The sequence below is a fragment of the Peromyscus californicus genome, unplaced genomic scaffold (assembly GCF_007827085.1).
Source record: "Peromyscus californicus insignis strain IS unplaced genomic scaffold, ASM782708v3 Scaffold_12__1_contigs__length_115047231, whole genome shotgun sequence".
Lineage (NCBI taxonomy): Eukaryota > Metazoa > Chordata > Mammalia > Rodentia > Cricetidae > Peromyscus > Peromyscus californicus.
The window spans coordinates 1,246,971-1,269,239 of NW_026294413.1; the positions used below are offsets into that span (position 1 = coordinate 1,246,971).

General features: G+C 37.3%; 1 protein-coding gene across 6 annotated transcripts in view; it reads left to right on the top strand.

Moving 5' to 3' along the window:
- The window catches only part of Nalcn (sodium leak channel, non-selective), a 316,074-nt gene that overhangs the window by 125,818 nt on the left and 167,987 nt on the right, over positions 1 to 22,269 (top strand). The window lies entirely within an intron of this gene.

The following is a 22,269-nucleotide window of genomic DNA, read 5'->3' on the forward strand; positions in this document are numbered from 1 at the left end:
TGACACACACCTTTAATCCCAGTACCAACCATAGAGACCTGAAGGTCTTTACAGGCAGGCAGCAACAAGGAAGTGAGATAGCTGGGCTAAGAGCCAATGAGAGGGCAGAACAGCAAAGCAATAAAGATGCAGGTAGACAGGAAGTAGCTCACTTTAGGTAGCTGCAGAGCTGAAGAGGTAAGGTTTGTGGCTATGACTATTTCTCTGATTTTTAAGGCTTTCACCCCTATATTTGGCTCTGTGTTTTTTATTTAATAAGGCTGTTTAGAAATTTGTTTACAATTTGCACCCAACGTGGGACATGAACCCATGACTCTGGGTTTAAGAGTCTCATGCTCAGCCGGGCGGTGGTGGTGCACGCCTTTAATCCCAGCACTGGGAGGCAGAACCAGGCGGATCTCTGTGAGTTCGAGGCCAGCCTGGGCTACCAAGTGAGTTCCAGGAGAGGCGCAAAGCTACACAGAGCACAGAGAAACCCTGTCTCGAAAAACCAAAAAAAAAAAAAAAAAAAAAAAAAGAGTCTCATGCTCTACCGACTGAGCTAGCATAATGAGACCATATAGAAATTTGTCTTCAACTAATAATAATAATAATAATAATAATAATAATGACACTTCACCGGGCGGGGTGGGTGGCGGTGCACGCCTTTAATCCCAGCACTCGGGAGGCAGAGGCAGGCGGATCTCTGTGAGTTGGAGGCCAGCCTGGTCTACAAAGCGAGTTCCAGGAAAGGCGCAAAACTACACAGAGAAACCCTGTCTCGAAAAAAACCAAAACAATAATAATAATAATAATAGTAGTAATGACACTTCAAATATAATGTTAAAGATCCAACCAAATTTTCACAGTATGGACTTAACAGTGACATCAACGTGAAAAATGATAATTGTCCTGGGTCTTACATAAGAAAGGAGAAAGGCAAGGTTGAAACTGATCCAGTTTTAGAGCTTTACTTATTTGGAGTGGGAGAACTGAGAGACAAATGGGATGAGGAGATAGGAGTGACTCACAAAGAAGATGAAATGAAGGCCAGGTAGCCTAGGTTGGCTATGGAAACAGATGAAAATAGAGAAGAATTAAAGAGAAAAAGAAAATATTCAAGATCTCTATATGATCAAAACACATGTTTGGTTGAAGTGAGAGAATAAGAAAGTTATCATGGCCAGAAAAAAGAATCCAAGATTTCCAACTGCACCATGATTTTGGTAATAAAATATAAAACTTAGGGTGTTGTGTGGAGAGGGGTAGCTTAAACATAAGAATGGGGTTGTGACAAGAGTGTAAGGAACCACTATAGCCTGAGAGTTGCTGAGTGTCAAGTGGATATTGAGGAGTACTTCCAATTCTTAGACAAGACAGTATGGTTTGGGCAAAGTCAAGGTGCATGAGTGGATGATGGAGAGATGAGTAGAGAGTGTGTAGCTGGAGTCAGGAGTTGTTCTATCCTGACGGAATTCTATCAAGGGGTTTTTAGGAGGAATGAATGGAACATCTTTTCCTTATTCATTTATTGTACTCCACAGAACAAATCAGCATGGACTCCTTCTTCCACAAAAGGCATTGTGTAGTAGACTATTATGTAATATACTTGGGAGAGCAACACTGGAGGCAAAGACATGTGCAGGAGGCATAATCTACACATGGAACTGGATAAAGTGGAAGAAAATGTTTAAAATAGAGGTAGAGATGACATGCTTAGTAGGCCCTGTCATGTAGGTGAAACAAAAGGTTCCAATTGCACAAAAGAATTACATCAGAGTTTTAAGGAGTAATAACCAACATTCCAGAGAATAAACAGAGATGAGCATGGTGGTGGGATATTGCCATTCTCTCAAGGAGGACCAATCTCTCCTGCAGGAGTGCTGATGTTAGAGATTGCATGGGCATCACTTCTGTGGCCTTCCCACAGTAGACGTTTGTTATACCATGTCCTTTGGAATAAATAAAGTGGCCACATACCCTGGAAACACAGTAACTTGACTCCTTCAGGAAACTTACCCTGATTTCTTCTTATACAAAGCCTACCTCTTTTCTAGCCTGTGCTTAAGAATGTTAGATATATTATACTATCAAATTATACTATGAAAAATTGCAACAAAATATCAAAGAATTTCTATTGTGGAGTTCATTAATTGATGCTTAATTGCTGGTAGAGTCTTGGGGCAGGTGATTACTCCTTGTTAATTTTGATAATTTTATTAATAATATTAAAAATAACAATCACAGAGCTAAGATGATATAGCAAAACCTAAAATATATACCTCCTACTTATTATATATACCTACTACTGAAATATATACCTTCCCAAACCATTAACACAGATTTGATTTTAAAAACAAGCCTGGTGTTGAGGTAAATCCTCTGTATATAAGTACTCATTGCCAACCATATGACATTGAACATGTAAAAATGTTAGGAGCACAGACGGTGTATGAAGTGTTATTAAGCATCTAACACTAACATCAAGAACAATGAAGATGGAAGGAGAACAATTTAGGAGGGAATGGACATGTCTGTGGCATTGATGGTGATGGTTTTATAAGCATATATTTATACCCAACTCAGTAAATTAATACATTATATAAATGCACCTTTCTATATGTCTTTTTATTGTTTCTTAATAAAAAGATAGATAAGTAACTAAATAAACACACTAACAAACTCATTGAAATCCTGGAAAGAAAAGGAATAAATAAGCTAGACATAGGATTTTATTAACTTAAATAATCTATAGACATCAGTTTATTATTGTACTACTTGAGCAATCAAAATCTATTCCAGTAGATGGATTGACTTTCAGTGTTTGAGTTTCTCAGGATGTTTGGACTTCTTCAAATTAGAGTATCCTGCCTTTTTGAATAAAAAAAAAATGTTGTATGTGAGTCATAATGATTTATTTTGAGTATGGATAATTTTTTTTTTTTTTAGCTAAATGTACTTTTTAACAAATACTGCCCTTCAGTTCAAGCCGAGAATCACCAAACTTTTTTGAAGAGCCAAATAAGCATGTTAAGCTCTGTAGACCATCCACTCTCTGTCACTTCCTCAACTCAGCCATCCTTGTGTAAAAGTGAATGTGGTCTTAAGACAGATGGACTTCAATAAAAGTCTGTTTACAGGACCCCAAGAAAGACACAGGGATCGCCCAATGACAGAGAAATGGATGAGATCTACATGAACAACATGGACGTGATTGAGGGCAATGAAGGGCAAGGATCGAGAGAAAGACAGCTTAGGGGAGTGGGAGATCCCAGCTGGATCAAGAACAGAGAGGGAAAACAAGGAATACGAGACCATGATAAATGAAGACCACATGAGAATAGGAAGAAGCAAAGTGCTAGAGAAAATCCACAGAAATCCACAAAGATACCCCCACAATAGACTGCTGGCAATGGTCGAGAGACAGCCTGAACTGACCTACTCTGGTGATAGGATAGTCAAACACCCTAATTGTAGTGCTAGAAACCCCATCCGATGACTGACGGAACCAGATGCAGAGATCCACGGCCAGGCCCCAGATAGAGCTCCAGGAGTCCAATTGGTGAGAAAGAGGAGGGTTTGTATGAGCGAGAATTGTTGAGACCAAGGTTGGATAAAGCACAGGGACAAATAGCCAAACGAATGGAAACACATGAACTATGAACCAATAGCTGAGGAGTCCCCAACTGGATCAGGCCCTCTGGATAAGTGAGACAGTTGATTAGCTTGATCTGTTTGGGAGGCATCCGGGCAGTGGGACCGGGTCCTGTGCTCAGTGCATGAGTTGGCTGTTTGAAACCTGGGGCCTATGCAGGGACACTTGGCTCAGCCTGGGAGGAGGGGACTGGACCTGCCTGGACTGAATCTACCAGGCTGAACTCAATCCTCAGGGGAGTCTTTACCCTGGAGGAGATAGGAATGAGGGGTGGGCTGGGGGGAAGGCGGGGGGCAGGGGGAGAACAAGGGAATCCATGGCTGATATGTAGAATTAAATTAAATTATAAAATAAATTTTAAAAAATCAAAAAAAAGTCTGTTTCCAAAAGTAAGCAATATGCTGGAAGTTGTATGAGCTATAGGAGCACAGAGTTTTCCAACTAGACTTCTCATAGCTACCACTTTTTGAAAAGCCCATTATGTGCTAAGTACTTTAAAGAAATTCATTACCTCATTTAATCCCCCCAAACGGCTATATTGACCGCAGTTGATGGGGAGTGAAATGGCTCTGTATTTAGAAAACAGCATTATGTAAGAGCTCTGAAAGCTTAACTTTCACACTACATCACAAAAGGCCATGAGGTTTGAAAGAAGCAATTTCTTTGTTAGGTTTCTACACATTGCAGAATAAATTGTTTTGAAAAATTCAAAATAAACCACTCTACCCATTAGGAGTCAACTCACAGTCTAAACCAGCTTCCTTTAAGCTGCTTAGCTTCTATTGTGGAGCCACAGACTTGCTCTGTTACTTTGGATTAATTAATCTAAATTTAGAATTAGCTAAGAAACAGGAAAAGGATATTTTTATTTCCCGGACTATGTATTAACATAAAAAGTAGAGACCAATTATTTAATAAAGAAATTTACATTTCATTTTCATCTAAGATAATATTTACTTACTATTACACACACATGTGTTTTAATATAATTTTATGTTTTAATCACAAATATTACTATTGACAGTGTTATTTTCTGCTGTATGGTTATTTGGATATTTGTGTATCCAGTAGGCTGCCCATTTATTAAAAATCTATGTGCTAAGTGCAGTCCTATCACAGGAGGGGAGCAATTTGAACAGAATTTCTCACTTAAGAAACTACATTTTTCAAACAAAAAGGAGTCATAACATAGTGCTCTGTCTTTTTCCTGAACATTAGATTAAAAACAGTAACTGTGGCCTGTAAAAAAAAAAAAAAAAGCCCTTGAAACAGATATTCAGCTTTTCTGATGTATGTTGTCTCTCAAGTTTAGATTATGTCTCTCGACTCCCTGCCAGTACACTCACATGTACACTATATTGTCTTTATTAAACTATTGTTTTCTACCTAACACTGTATAAATAAACATAATTGAAAAGTATTCCATTTTTTATGAGTAATAGAAATAAAAGAAACAAATAGAAAATTTGTTGTTATGTGTATTTTGGCTTAGACATTGGAGCAATGTATATGCATGATTGTTTATTTCCAAGATTTATGAAGTGCTTCTTATCCTATACTATTATTAAGCAGTTTAATTTCAGTCATTAAAACAAATACTGGGAGGTAGTTTATGCTGCCATTTCTAAAATAATTCTGTCTTGAGGTGACTAGAAGAGTTGGAATCTACTAGGGATGTAGATAAATTTCATTTTTCAATTAAAAATAATAGGAACTTACAAACTGATGGAAGAGAAATAAGGAAGCAGGAAGTGGTGAGAGAGAAGCTACCTTCTTTATTACACAAAGTCCTTCTGTTTGACATCCTACCATCATCCCTTCACTCTGGATTCCTCTGGACCTACCTGAATGCAGAGCTCAGCCCTCTTTCACACCTATTAAGATTTAAAAACATTCTTAGAAGTAAAATCAGGAGAAAGAGGATCTTAGGCTGAGTTCCTGAGAGTAAATTAGCCAAAATTTCCCTCCAAAAGGTGTCTCTTCCACTTCTGCCTCTGTCTCCTCCCCTCTTCACCTCTATGTCTGTTCAACTGAGGTGGCCATTGATCTAAACAAGCTGAAGGCTTCAGAAAGTAATGTGGTCCTCACTAACTGATAGCCCTCAAAATTCCTTCCAAACACATTCAGGTTCCCTGCGATAAATTCACATGATTGTGATTCTTCCTCTCATGCTGGTTACAGAGAGAGGACAGAGAAGCTTAAGAACCTTTAACTAAAGCAGTTCTGCTTGGTGATGGGAAATCCACAGGAAATAAACTGAAAAAGTTGTGCATGGATGATTTATGCAATTATCTCAATTTTTGTTAGTACTAGTTTTCTGATAACCTTGGGAGTATTTGACACAATCCTAAATGAGAGTTTTAGCTGTTAAAATTCATAGAAATTAAGTGACCTATCAAATAATCTTCAATGAATCAGGATAAGAAGCTAGATGGAATGGTTCTCAGGTCTGTGTATCTCAAACTCACATCTATGTGAACAGTTCAAGTACCAATCCATCTCTCCAACAGTTCTAAAATCGTTCTCTACTGCAGTAGGAAACTAAAATATTTATTAAGCTGATTTTTCAGAGGTGATGAGTCATAATCTAGCCAAGATGCTAATTATTTTTAGATTTTCTATAGCTCAAGAGAATGAATATTATTATCTTTAGAAGGGATTGTTGCTCAAGCAACACCACCCTAATACTAAACTTGCCATGCACTAGTAAGATTTGGGAAAGATTGGACTTCTCCATGGTAGATACCTAGGTTGTCAAATATAGCCATTAGCCTTCGTTCATTATGTAAGGCTATTCTTCTGAATTTCTTTTCATGTTTGTCTATCATTTCTGCCATGTGAAATGTCCAGCCTTTGAAAAATCTGCAACTTTTAACTTTATTCTTAATTATCAGTCATTTTATAAATCCATCACATAGATGATATTGCATCATAAATATTTGTGCTCACATCCTGGTTCTTCAAAAGTAAATTTTTTGCTGTTTGCTTCAAGGTTTTCATTCAGAAACAATGTATAGACAGAGTAAGAAACTCCTTTGATCTTATTCTTCTGAGAAGTATATTCATCATTCCAATGTATGTCTTATAAGAGTATCAAATATCTATAAACAATTTGGTTTTCTCTTTCATGCATTATGACCTTTTGAAAATACTCCTGTTGATCCCAGTACTGTTTGCTTATTTGTTCCATGGATAATGGCTTATAGTTTCAGTGGCTTTGCTTTTGATCTTTTGCCATAAGATACAATGCTTCTGTCAACACTCTCCTCTCTGATTTCATGCCACATTGGGGAGAGACTTTGAGGAATTTTTGTTTGTTTCTTTTTCTCAGAGCATGTATCTTGACTAGAAATTACTAGAGGATGGAATACTTAAAAACACTTATTCTGCCAATTTGTATTTCTACCAGATTGTATGAACAACTTCATTTCACGCTAAATTTATAGTCATTCAGATTTTCAATTTTATCATTATAAAATAATATGCCTGGCCTTGATTACTGTACAGAATTAACTTTTTTCATCTTCTATTTTCTTGCCTCCCCGAAAAGTGGACCTGGTTGTTTTGCAGTTATCTGGTGAAGGGAACTGCAGATCCTCTCCATGAGTGCAGCTTATCTCTTAGCTTTGCTTTTATTGGTTGCCTTGGTTTCCATGAAAGTTGTAAGTTTTAATAATGTAAGACTTAGTAGTCTTTAATTTTTTATATAAAGTCAAGTGTCTTGGATATTTAAAATTGCTTAAGTGTCAGGAAATCTGTTTTTCTAATACTATTCACTAAGAATGAAAGAAAATTTATGTAGTTAGCTAAGTACATAAAGAACATCAGATAAAAGCTATTTGTGAGAAAAGCCCTTAACAAACCACCAAGAGAAGTGAACTTTATTAACATGATAAAAGCATCTATGAAAACCTACAAACAACCGGCATGAATGGTGAGCATTCATGTCAAGACAGAAGTGAGCTATGTGTGTCTACTGTCACTGCTTCTGATATACAAGATACAAAAGATATTCAAGGTCTTTGGGAAAAATTAAAAAGCATTATTGAAACATGCAAAAAACAATAAAAAATTTTAAAAACTCAATAAACATGTCTTTAGCAGCAATTAAACTTCTGTATAAAGATATATTTATGTTGGCTCACAGCTCAAAAAAATTCAGGTTTTGGTGACGGTGAAAATGTGGCTGTGAGAGCAGTCCATTCAGTTCTCCATATAACCAGAAAACAGAAAACAGAGTCCATAGGTCAGAATCATGGGCAGTATAACCTCCAGAGACCCACTCCTAGTAACCTATATACTCAAACAAGGCTCCCACTAAAGGCTCCATAACCTAAAACTAGTGCCATATGCTGGGAACCTAGAATTCAAAACATGAGTCTATGGGGGTCATTCTAGATGCAAACCATAACAGAAGCTCACCTGAGTTTGGACCTCAGAGTTCTTAGTGTTTATGACTGGAAAATCAGCCAGTGTTCACAGTTGGAGTTTCTGACACAGTCAACCTCATGAATCATCTCATTGTCACAGACAACCAATTATAGCCCCCAGGTCTCTAGTGTACTGTCAGCACACCAGATAGTTCAAGAGAAAACTTTTGAAATGAATGGCTAAATAGTTCGGCTTATCATTATAGTGGTGTTATTTCATCTAGCACTGATAGTGTTCCTAACACTGATAAAATTCATGATAATGTTCAAATATTTTAGAAATATATAAAAATAGTTGTCAGAAGAAATTTACCTAATTAAAGTTTTCCTAGAAAATGAGATTAAACTTAGCAATAATGTCAAAGATTGCTGCTATGGCAGAATGGTTTATTTTCATAATTTGATCATTTCTTCTGATTAATTTACTCCAATATAGTTGTCAGAATTTGTTGGAACTAAAACAAATGATTCGTTTAACTTATTTTCATTCTAACAATTATTGTAAGAGCAGATGGCTTTGGAGGAACACAGAAATTACTCCATAAGAGGCAGCTCTCTACAAGGTGATAAAACAAATCCACACTTTATAAAAGTTCTTCTGCTTCCAGAACATCTCACTCACAGATAAAACAGAAAGTCTGAGGAACATTATGGACTCTAAAAAACGTTCACCTCCTGAGTTCAATTCCCAGCAACCACATGGTGGCTCACAACCATCCCTAATGAGATCTGGTGCCCTCTTCTGACCTGCAGCCATACATGCTGTATACATAATAAATAAATAAATCTTAAAAAAAAAAAAAAAAAGAAACTGCCGGGCGGTGGTGGCGCACGCCTTTAATCCCAGCACTTGGGAGGCAGAGCCAGGCGGATCGCTGTGAGTTCGAGGCCAGCCTGGGCTACCAAGTGAGTTCCAGGAAAGGCGCAAAGCTACACAGAGAAACCCTGTCTCGAAAAACCAAAAAAAAAAAAAAAAAAAAAAAAAAAACGTTCACCTCTTGTTGACCAGAAATATAATGGCAATGCATTCTGTGTCAAGGACAAGTAGAAACATTAAACCTCATGGCTAAAAGACAGAGACTGGGAAACCTTTCCATTGTTATAGAATGAACAATAAGATCCATTGCTTGGGGACTCTGACATACAGAAAGCTGTAGGCCTCAAGAAGTAAGAACAGATAATCAGCCCACATGAAGGATCAGACCAAGCTCTCTTATGGGCTGCTGACAAGGGAGGTCGTACACAGTAAAAAGGACCAGTAGCCTCCAAATGATATTGAAAAAGACAGTCTATCCCTGGTTAATCTCCACAGGTGCATGGTAAGATGCACTCATTTATAATTAGTCACCCATAAATGTTCAGGCATTATCTTTGAATTAAAAGAGTGGTACAGTTTCTATTATTAAAAGGATTTAAGTTAAGTATATCAGTTAATTTTCATTCTTCCTTCCAAAATTTGTCATTCATCTGGCTATTCTACTTGCTAGCCACCTGAGTTCAATTATACATTATTTGGTGCAAAATATATACTATCTTGAGAACAAACACAATACTATCTTTCTGACAATAACTCATTTAATTATTAAAATGTTTTTTCAGATTTATTTATTTTTGTTTTATGTGTGTGTGTGTGTGTTTACCTGTGTGTGTGTCTGTGTATCACATGCATACATCATTTAATTTTTAAATCTGGACCCATTATTGGTAATTTTATTGAAGAAAAGAAGGTTTATTGTAGTATATATTAGATGCCATATGTCTTATTATAAAATAAAAATAAATTTAAATAATGATATACAAGCTTTAAATCATAGAATGTGCATTACTAAGATTATTAAGTAAATTCTCTGATAATAATAGCAAACAAGGTATACCTTTCTTTCCTGGGGTGGGGCCATTTAATCTTATTCATTCTGGTTACAGTCCATCATCTAGGGAAGCTACAACAGGAACTCAAGTAAGAGAAGAGACAGGAACCAAAGCAGAGAATATGGAGGAATGCTGCCTACTAGCTTGTTCTCCATAACTTCTTCAATTTTCTTTCACTTTCTCTTCCTTCCTTCCTTCCTTCTTTCTTTCCTTCTTTCCCTCCACTTCTTCCTTCTTTGTTCTTCTTCTTTTTAATTTTCTAAGCCCAAAGTCAGCACACCTCAATGAACAGTTAGAATAGCCATTCTGAAGCTATGAACTTTCACATTGTGTTTTATATTTTACTTTCAAATATACTTTATGTACTTATTGTACTGGCTGGTTTTGTGTGTCAACTTGACACAGCTAGAGTCATCAGAGAGGAAGGAGCCTCAGTTGAGGAAATGCTTCATTAAGATTCAAGTTTAAGGCATTTTCTCAATTAATGATCAACGGGGAAGCGTCCAGCCCATGGTGGGTGGTGCCATCCCTGGGTTGTTGGTCCTGAGCTCCATAAGAAGGTAGGCTAAGCAAGCTATGAGAAGCAAGCCATTAAGCAGCTCCCCTCCATGGCTTCTGCATCAGCTCCTGCCTCTGGGATCCTGCCCTATTTGAGTTCCTGTCCTGACTTCCTTCAGTGATGAACAGCAATGCTGAAGTATAAGCCAAATAAACCCTTTCCTCCCCAACTCGCTTTAAGTCATGGTGTTTCATTGCAGCAATAGAAACCCTAACTAAGACACTTATCCAACACCAAAAACAAAAACAACAACAGCAACAAAATCATGATAGCATTAGAAAAAATAGTGTTATAGCCTCTCTCAGAACTCACGTATGTTACCAGTATTTAGTTGTGCCTCATCACCTAATATTTAACCTATGACCTAATATTTAGCCCCTAATATTTAGCCTTTCTTGTTCTTTTGAAATTTAACCATCACATAAGGTATGAAGAGAATGAAAGCTTGTGTCCAGAGAGTATTCTGTGGAATATTCCTTTACACTATGTGACTATGTCTCCATGATTGGTTTAAATAAGAAGCCGACTGGCCAATAGCTGAACAAGATAAGGTTAGAAGGAGAGCTGTAATATGAATTGCTAAATGCTCTTATAATTAAAAACTCTGCACCAGAATATTGGGGTAAATGCTGAAAGATCAGAGAAACAAAGCAACAAGCCACACAGCCACCACCTCTTACCTCACCAACTTCTCAGCCTGAAAAAGCCTCTAGTTCCTATCTCCTCACATACCTTATATACCTTTCTCCACCCAGCTATCACTTCTTTTGATTAAAGGCATGTGTGCTTCCCAAGCAAAGACATGAGATCTCGAGTGCTGGGATTAAAGGTGTGTGCCACCACTGCCTGGCTCTGTTTCTCTCCTAGACTAAGTAAATCTCACATAGTCCAGGGTGGCTTTGAACTCAGAGAGATACAGACAGATCTCTGCCTCCCAAGTGCTAGGATTAAAGGTGTGTGCCTCCACCGCCTGTCATCTATGTTTCTATGTTTAATCCAGTGGCTTGTTCTGTCCTCTGATCTTCAGGCAAAGTTTATTAAGGTACACAATATATCACCACAGAGCCAAACTGAGAATGCTATGAAGAAAAAGGATGGAGTCTGAGGAATTCATGAACCAGATGTAAAAGAAGCAACATGAAGTTCATAGATGAGGTAAACTAGCCTCAGGGAAGCACATAGATTAATAGAAATGGGTTCATTTAAGTTGTAAGAGCTAGTTAGTAACAAGCCTGAGCTATCTGCCAAGGATTTTAATTAATATTTAGTTTCCATGTTGGTTATTTGGAAACTGGCAGGTAGGAAAGAAAAACCCACCTACAAATGGTGCCTAAACATGTGGCACCTACATCCGTACAAAACCTGAGAGAACTTGGGAAAGAATCCTAGACACACAGAAATGGACCCAAGAGCAGCATCCTAGTTTCATGTCTCTCATGCTAGCCTCAGTACAGGGATGCATCTCCTGACCACTGCCTGTGAGCTTGAGCTCATGAGACAAGCCATGTCCTGCAGTCTCACATGACAGCTGCAGTATAGAAAAGCATCTCCTGGCAGCTGCCTTTGGGAGAGAGCCAGCTGTCAATCAATATGTGCTACCAACTTGTGCTAAGCTGAGCAGTGCTAGTAGCTGTCATGGCAGTTTAAGATTCACCTCATGTCAGGCAGTGGTGGCGCACACCTTTAATCCCAGCACTCAGGAGGCAGAGGCAGGCAGATCTCTGTGAGTTCGAGGCCCACTGGGGCTACAGAGTGAGTTCTAGGAAAGGTGCAAAGCTACACAGAGAAAACCCTGTCTCGAAAAAAAAAAAAAAAGATTCACCCATGCCATCAAAAAACAGTGCTGATGCTTAGTAAAAACATGTCCAGATCAAAAAAAAAAAAAAAAAAAAAAAAAAACAACTCAGAACAGGTTACAGTGTATTTAAAAATATACATAGGCTTGAGAGAGAAAAGAGAAAGGGTAGAGACAGTCATAGATTAAAACAATAGTTTAAAAAAATAGTAATGTCCTTAAAAAGGAATAGAATAATAAGAAAATATAATAAGCCATGTAAAGATGGGAAATACACAGAGAGTCTGAATTCTGTATGTTATTATGTTGTCTTTGAATTTTTTTTTTGATTGAGCAAGTGATAGCTGCTAAAATACTTTGGATTATAAAGACTGCTAAATTAAACCAAACTATGTATTTTAAAAAATGTCTTAACTTCAAAAATGGAAGTCAAAAGATACGTTACTTTGGGGAAGATGATATGCTTTTATTTCCACAGGAAAAAAGAGTGTGGATTCATTCAAGGTTAAAGAAGATCAGGTTTGATCAAGAAGACACCCTGAAAATCCTGGATATAAACAAAACAAAATAAACCTAAAAGAACTACAAGACACATGATGTATATTTTACCTACTCGGACATAAAACAAAAAAATCATCTTTGGCTGACTTATGTACAACACATAGTCCATACTTGTATTAATGCAGATATGTGTGATACCTTTAAAAGTTTATGCATTTTCCAGAGCAAGGGGACCAGACACCAATAAAAACAGATAGCCCAGGTGATCCAGCATCCAGAATAGCTTCAAGGCTGCTGACTGAGATGATCCAGCCTCACAGAATACTCCAGACAAGACTTAACACTTATCCTGATTTTCTCAAGGTTTCCACAAAGATTCTAATGCCTTCAAAGAACAGGAAATAGTCTAGAGAACAAGGCCCATATTCCCAAAAGATGGGTTATGGATGTTTATTATTATTTAAGGGGAGATGGTTACAAATTGTTATTGGTTCTTAGTAAAAAAAAAAGACTAAGCAAAAAAGTTAAATTCAAAAATCTATTTCTAAAGGAAGAAAGGGGGATATAATGTAGAAATGATGAGATAAAAGGGTAGATTACTGAAAAAAAAACAAGTATTAATTTCAAATTATTTTACAATGATATGATTTGGGTTTATTGATACAAATTTAAAGTTAATTTTGTTATACTGTATGTATGTTTCTCCTTTTGCTTAGGTATTATGTATTTGCAGCTCATTTAAAAATGTAATATATAATTAAGAAATATAGATTAATAGTCATCTATAATAGCTAAACTCATAGTCATATTAGGTATGTTTTCAAGGTCATAAACAGGTATATTTAGATAGATAAATGGTCTTCAAACACTTCAAAGACCTACAGAATATGGCATTTAATATGTTTAATAATCTAAAGCTTTTCATGACAGTGAGACACGTCTGCTCCTGACAGCACCAATCTACATCAGAGAAGATAAGTGGGCATCAATGAAACTCCATATGGAGTTTGTTTTCTTTAGGCAAAAGCTAGTCATTTAGGCAAATAAACTGCCCTTGCCTCAATTGCTGATAGTATATTGTCCAAACTGTACGAACGGGATACAAAAGAAAGCAACTGCCAAACTTTGCCAAAACAAGGTAGGACAGTTCTTCAAAATTCCCTGCTTCTCAGAAATGTCTATCAGATATACCAGGTCTGTAGGCCAAAATTGGATGCCCCAACACTATAGAACTTTAAGTGACTGTCCAGACAGCCAGGTGTCTCTGTTGTTTTTGAAGTGACTTGTACTACACTTCCTATATACTCAGGTAAAATTATATCCTTCTTGGGTCTTTGATGGAGTTGAAGATTAGACAGTCATAGTTACAGTTTCCCTTAGTTGTGATAGAAGGTAAATTAGGTACAGAGCTTTGGACTCATCAAGATAGAGTATATAATAGAGTATTTTCTCTAAATTTGCCAAATACAAATGAACTGGATATTGTAACTGTAATTCTTACTTAATAACTATCTTGTTGTATACAATTTTACTATGTTAAAGTTAAAACCTTCCTTTTTAATTAGACAAAAGGGGGGAAATGTGGAATATCACTGTGATTGGTTTAATAAAGCTGATTAGCCAATAGCCAGAGAGGATAAAGTTAGTCAGGAGAGCCAAACTGAGAATTCTGGGAAGAAGGGTGTAGTCAGAGGAGTCATGAGCCAGATGTGAAAGAAGCAACATGAAGTTTACAGATGAGGTACATGAGCCTTGGGGCAGCACATAGCTGAAGAGAAATGGGTTAATTTAAGTTGTAAGAGCTAGTGAGTAGTAAGCCTAAGTTATCAGCCAAGGATTTATAATTAATATTTGGTTTCCATGTCAGTTATTTGGAAACTGGTGGGCGGGAAAGAAAAGTCCACCTACAGTACTCAGTGGTTAAGAGTACTCGTTACTGTTCCAAAGGATCAGAGTTCAGTACCCAGCACCCACATCAAGAGAATCAAAACCCCCTGCAACTCCAGCTCCAAGGTATCTGATGACCTTTTCTAAATCCCATTGGCATCTGCATATGTATATGTACACACCAAAAAAATTAGAAAAACATAAATCTTTTTCAAAAAGAGAGTGAAAGCCTAACCTAAATACAGACTTTGGAGATAGGATCTTTGGGGGAAGGGGTCTAGGGTCACCAGGATGGAGACTTCATGATTGAATATTGCTGACTTTATAAGAGGGAGAGAAATTGAAGAATACATATTCATGCATGATCTTCATTTCTTGCAAAGGAATATTGTACCACTTTTGGGCACTGCCAGGAAGGCCATCAGTAGATGGCCTTCTAGCAGCCCCTAGACTTTGAAACAGAACTGTGAGCCCAAATAAACCCCTCTATATTTATCTTCCCCTCCCCCTTTTGTGGAATTATATTATTTGCAGCTTGAGACAACCCAGCAGACCATGCATTCTCCAAAAGGAATGAAATCACCTCTAGAGGGCTAGAAATTCACTCTTGGTTTTGGGAAATGCAAAAAGAAAAAAATTACTCTTTATGAAGGAAGCTGACACCAATATTCAGAACATAAAAAATGTACACCTATCTGTGGTTTTTGAATTCCAAGGGAAGTAGCGATTAGAAACAAAATTGCCAAAGATTCATTGGAAAAAGAGATAAAAGAAAGAGGCGGGCTGGAGAGATACTTCAGTGGGTAAAGGGCTCTGTACAAATGTGAGAACCTTATGGTTCAGAGCTCCACAACTCGTGTAGAGCTGAGGGTCAAAGTCCAGCTACACCAGGTCTGAGAAACTAGACAGGAGTTGGGGAGTTGGTGACTAAATACACAAAAGGCTTGTCTGAGAGCGCAAAGCTTAATTCCTCATTTTATTTTCCTCTTTCTTCTCTGCTCTGTTTTTCTCTCATCCCTTTTGTTCTACCTAAGACAAAAATTTCTACATAAGAAAAGATTACCCCACAACCACAAGTTACATCTTTTTCAAAAGCAAATTAAAATCTTTACACAGGAAGAAATCACATTGTGATCACAAGTTACATGATGTCTTTCTTAGAATCCCACAAGTAGTTAAATGTTTTCCTTTGTATTACTTTTCCCACCATAGCATCTTCACCCCAAAGAAATGATTCTGTTATTATTAACAAGTTTCTAAGCAAGCCAAGTACATTTGAGCCAGTTCCTTTGTGCTGATGGGCAGCTGTTTGCAGTTTCAATGTATCAGATTCCTATCCTATTTCTACTCTACAAAACGTTACTCAAGTGGTCTAGCTAACCATCTATTTTTCTTTACACCCAAGAGGGTCATTTAATTTCCTTTCACAACTTTGTTTTTTTTTTTTCAGGGTGCACACTGAAACCTGTGATTAATTCTGTAAGCTACACGACCAACGAACTCAGGCCTAGCCTTGGGTATAGGGACATAATTGCTTTCTTTAATTGTCAGCCTGTTTTTTCACAACCAGAATTCATGGGACTGTAATACATGAAACTTCCTTGTTCTTATTTTCCATCCTCAGAAAGTCTCACATCTAGCAAAGATGCGGGGGGGGGGGGGGGGGGGTGACTTCTACTCTTATTTCTGTCTCTTTTTTTAATCTGTCATTGGAGTGATTGACAGAGCAGCCTAAACCATTTCCCTAGTCATCTTCACTGTCTTAACCACCTGTATCTTTTAGGCTGACTGGGAAAGTTCAATTAAGTCATTAATCCAACTAAGTATCATTTGTCTTATAAAAATCATCTTCATTATGATCTGCATGTAAATTGCCCAGTGAGGAATGGAATTTTCCCATGAAACAATCACGTGTACTAGATACAGTGGGATTCATTCACTTAGTAATCACACTATGCCAAATACAATAGGAACACTGCAGCAGCAAGCAGGAGAAGGCACAGCAGAAGCAAGGGTCATTCTAGAGACAACCCTCCTGGCATTTTGCCTCTCCAGGATGTACCCATCATAGCTTTGATATTTGGTGGTTGAATTCCATAAGCTCCATTGCTGACTGCAGCCCCTTCAACATGGCCACTACCAGCTGTAGAATCTCCAGAAGTTGATGGGCTTAGTCGTCTGGCATGCACAGTGGCAGAAAACAAAGGACAATGTCTCAAACAAGGTAGAAAGCCAACACTGACTGATGCCCTGAAGTATGTGGGCATACAAATAACATTTTAATACAAATAAAATATCACCATAACTGACATCAAAGTTGTCCTCTGAGTGACCTCTACATGCTGTCTAAGACATTTGTACAACTACACTCATACACAGAAATGCTGTGGGATGGTCTGTATGTCAAATGTGTTGCTCTGATTGGTCAATAAATAAATCACTGATTGGCCAGTGGCTAGGCAGGAAGTATAGGCTGAACAAGGAGGGGAATAAAGCTGGGAAGTGGAAGGCTGAGTCAGAGACACTGCCAGCCGCCACGATGAAAAACAGCATGTAAAGATGTTGGTAAGCCACGAGCCACGTGACAAGGTATAGATTAATGGAAATAGATTAATTTAAGCTGTAAGAACAGTTAGCAAGAAGCCTGCCATGGCCATACAGTTTGTAACCAATATAAGTCTCTGTGTTTACTTGGTTGGGTCTGACAGCTGTGGAACTGGCAGGTGAGACAGATCTGTCCTGACTGTGGGTGAGGCAGGAAAACTTCAGCTACACAGAAACTGTGGGCAGTGCTGCTTCAAAGAGTAAAAAGAAAGGTAGGGACTGGTGAGGTGGTTCAGTGATTAAGAGCACTGGCTGCTCTTCAAGGGACCTGGGTTCAATTACCAGCACCTACATGGTGGCTCACAACCTTCTGTAACTCCAGTTCCATGAAATCCAATGCCCTTTCTGACATCCATGGACACAAGGCATGGATTTAGTGCAAAAACGTACATTCAGGCAAAACACCCACATACTTAGATGTCTCTGAATAAATACGTTTTTTCAAGTACTTTTTCCCATGTATTTTTTAAGTATTTTCCAAAAACAAATGCAACAAGATATTATTGGAAAGTTATTACAAAGTTATCTTAGTATTTAAGAAGGTAAACTTCTATTTAAAAATAATCACAGAGAGAGAGAGAGTTCTACAAGGATGTTGTCTTAGTTCACAATACCACAGACTGAATAAATTACAGTGAAAAAATTAATGTGGGCTTGTAATCCTTGCCCAGGAACAATAAGCCACATCATATGGACTTAATGGAAAGAGTCCCAAGGTAGTGGGCATGAGATGGAGAGAAAGATGAAGGGCATGAGAGATCTAACACAGACTTTGATAGCAGAGCCCTCCGATGAGAACCCATCACTCCATCAGTCCTTTGAGGGGCTACCATACTGAAGAGCTGAGAGCTAAGAGTGACAGTGGATATCTACTCAATACACACTAACTACTTTCTGACGGGGATTTTCAGAAAGCCTCAAGATTGAACATTTGTTTGGGTAGCTTTGTGAGAGTGTTTTCTGGTAGTTTGGCTCTACAGGCAGACTATCTACCTTCTTCAAATTATGTGACCAATAGCAATAATCTAGAAAGTTCTACCATGCCTTAACAATCATGAAAGTTGAGATTACAGAAATATTTTTGAATCTCCCATGGCAAGGGGCTCTCAAGCTTGCCTCCTGGATACTTCTAAGAACTATTTAATATTCCTCTGAATTTAAATTCTCTGCCAAACCTCACAACACATACCAAAATAATTAACTATTTCAGCTAATCCTCTCCTGTACATTGTGATACAGTTTTCCCAGTGAGAGGCTAATCTATAATCTCAAGTAAATTAGAATTTCTTTACATATATTTTTACCATTAAATGTCCACAGGTGATTCTTATTATTTAGAATGTATTCCTCGAATAAACAAATAATGCCTATTAGAAGTCTTTGTGATATATGTTATTGCTTTGATGAATAGTAAGAAAATAGAAATCCAAAGCCTTTAATTATCAAGCCTCATTTGGAACATTGCATACTAAACTGATGGTATTTTCACTGAAGATGATGAACTCCAGTTATTATGACTGTACTGTGCAGTAACTACCTTACAGCTAGATCTCTACAACATGGGAACTAGTATAATTAACTCCCAAGCAAATCTTAAAAAAGAAATATTTCATTTATAGATGGTATATACACATTTCTAATGACACCCAGGAGACTTTACTAAAAATATCTGAGTTATGTAGGCATATAAAACCAAACAGAAAAATCAGTTGTTTTTCTGTCTTTTGGAACTTTGTAGAAACACACACACACACACACACACACACACACACACCATGCACATGCACACTTATATATATTGTATGCCTATGGGAAATATATATATATATATACACAAATATATCTGAAAGTTTTGCTAAAGAATATGTAATGTGGTCCAGATAAATAGGACAACATAATACTTTTCTGGCTGTGGTGACTAAATACTAGTTTTCAAGCCCCATTCTGCATACTTCATTTATCATTTTAAAGACAGGGTCTCAACTTACTCCTGCCTCTGCCTGCCCAGTGCTGGTATTACAGGTTCAGGCCATAACACCACTTCAAAAGGTAATCTTTTAAAATAGCGTCTGAAGATAAAAGGATATGAAAGTGTAAAATGCAAAGTTGTAAACTATTAACTAAGGGATAAATATATCCAGTACATTTAGTAGATAAATATTTATGACTTTAATATTAAAAAACTCTCAAAACTGATAAGAAAGATAAAATAGCACCACACAACATTGACAAGGCTATGAACAGCAAAATATAATTACTTTAAAAAGAAATTAACTCTAAGAGATCAATACACATATTAATACATGAGAAGCATTGCATCTGACTGTGCTATTGCTGATCAAAATTTATGGACAAGAATAACTTTTGACATTCCTGAGAGGCAGATAGTTTATTATAAATGTTTTGGAAGTGATCTTTTACTTTCCAAACTTTAAAACACACAAGTCTTGTTTTTGTACCCTCTCTCATAATGCCAAGTGTGGAAGTCTACTTATATGTATAAAATCCTCAATAAAACAGGCAAGGTAGCACACACCTGTAATGACAGCAAGCTGAAGTTTAAGGCATAATGGTAAGAGAGAGAGAGACCAGGCTGTTCTACAGTTCTTGAAAGCTAAACAAAATGTTAGTCATTTGCTGATGTATAGGAGAATAGATAGGAGAAGAGTTTGACTGTGTATGCCTAATGATTTTTTCAAGTGCTACCAGTCAGCGAATTAAAATGGAGAATATTAAGTGGAATAAGTTATAAACACCATGGGAAATTATGTAGATGGTCCAAAGTGAGTAGGGTCTTTTTCCTTTAATGTAGAGGGATAGGATGCATGTGAAAGAGAAAAGCAACATTCACAGTGACATTTAAAGTGCTGGCCCTGTACGTATGGAGATACTGAGGAGAGAACACAGTATGTTAACAGACAAAGGTGAACTAAGAAGCTTATTCACATTTTCTTGTGTTCTTTACATTATCTCAGTGTGGTAATATTTTATTTGTGCTGAAATGTGATTTTATTTGTATGTTAATAAATAAAGTTTGCCTGGGATCAGAGGTCACATAGCGAGCCATAAACAGAAGTCAGGCGGTGGTCTCACACGCCTTTAATCTGATCACATGGCAGGCAGAGTCTCTATATGGTCAAGGACACAGCCAAGCATGATGACACGTGCCTTTAATCCCAGTACCAACCATAGAGTCCTGGAAGTCTGTATAGACAGGCAGTGATGAGGAAGTGATGTGGCTGGGCTTAGAGTCAATGAGAAGGCAGAACAGGAAGGCAATACAAGCGCAGTTTAGACAGGAAGAAGCCCTCTGGGGAAAAGATGGTGAGGTGGTAAGATAAGGCTAGTCGTGGCCATTCGCTATTTCTCTGATCTCTTCGTCTATTATCCCTGTATTTGGCTCTGTGTTTCTTATTTAATAAGACTGTTTAGAAATTCATCTACATCTCATAGTTATTATTGTTACAAGTTTGTGTGTGTATGTGTGTGTGTGGTGTGTAACTTAGTCTATTTAATGTTGCTCATATGTGTGTATGCATTTAGGCTGGATAAGCTATCAGAGGACCACTGCAGTTCTACTCTCCCTCTCTCAGCCATTAATTGCCTGTAGTTCTTAAACATGGGGTCTTGTGAGATTTTCCTCATCCATATTGACATGTCAACTGGTATTGTCATTGTGCTGGTCTTACATGGGTGCAGTTTTCTATCATATATAGAAGACCCTATCTCCAAGTAGACTTTCTGGCCCTCTGGGTCTTACAGTCTTTCTGTCCTCTCTTCCACAATGTTCTCTGAACCATCAGAATGGAGTTATATTGTAGACGTAGCATCTCTTCCACTTTTTTTTTTTTTTTTGCATTTTGACTAGTTGTAGATTCTTATAATGGTCTCTTTCTGCTACAAATAGAAGCATCTTTGGTGAGAGATGAGAACAAGGCTTATCTGTGGGAATACAGATAGTATTTAGAATGCAGTTAGAAATTAAGATGTGTTGTTTTTTTAAGTGTTCCTAGAGGAGAAATATCCAACAAGAATAGAAAGCAAGTAGAATCTACAGACATGGTAGCCTTCAAAAATAACTAAATCCTTCTGCATATCTAAATTAACAATCTGTATTGCTTCTAGTATTCCATCTCTTGATATGTTATTACTCTAATTCCATTACTTTATATTCTCTACATTTTCCAAATATGAGTGGAATAAAATCTTTTTTGATATTCAATAATGGCCTAGAAAAAAGAGGATTTAATTTCCAACAATTTACAGTGTGTGCTGAGACATTGTAAAATTATGACTAATCCCAACATTTACTCTCATGTCCTTTAGTTAGAAGTTAATATAGTATTGCTTATTTTAATTCCAATTATAATTTATTTTAATAAAATAAGAAGTGTCACCCTCAGAGCAGGGAAAGAATAATGTTATTACCTGCTACTTATATTTGTGCACTTTATAGTATTGCTGTTTTTGATATTAAGTTATTGGAATTTATGTGAAAGATTTTAAAATATATCAACTTATATACACAAATTTCTTACTTGTTATAGCTTCTCAATTTCTCTCCTTGTTATGTACCTCAAAAGCTAGATAAATCAATGATATTTCTGATTGTCTAATATAGCTTTGGTCTTTGGTGTTTTAACCGATGTGATTCAAATACAGCTTTAAAAAAAATGTTAGAACTGGAGAGATAAATCAGAGATGAAGAACCCTGGCTGCAGGCTCCAGCTGTCTGTCCAGAGTCCTTGAGCTCCCACTAGCTGGGTCAGCTGTCTCTGTGGTTTTCCTCATCATGATCTTGACTCCCCTTGCTCCTATAATCCCTCTTCTCTCTCTTCATCTGAACTCCAGAAATCAGCCAAGTACTTGGCTGTGGGTCTCTGCTTCTGCGTCCATCAGTCACTGGATGGTAGGCTCTATGATGACAATTAGGGTAGTCACCAATCTGACTATAGGGGAAGGCTAGTTCAAGCACCCTCTCCACCATTGC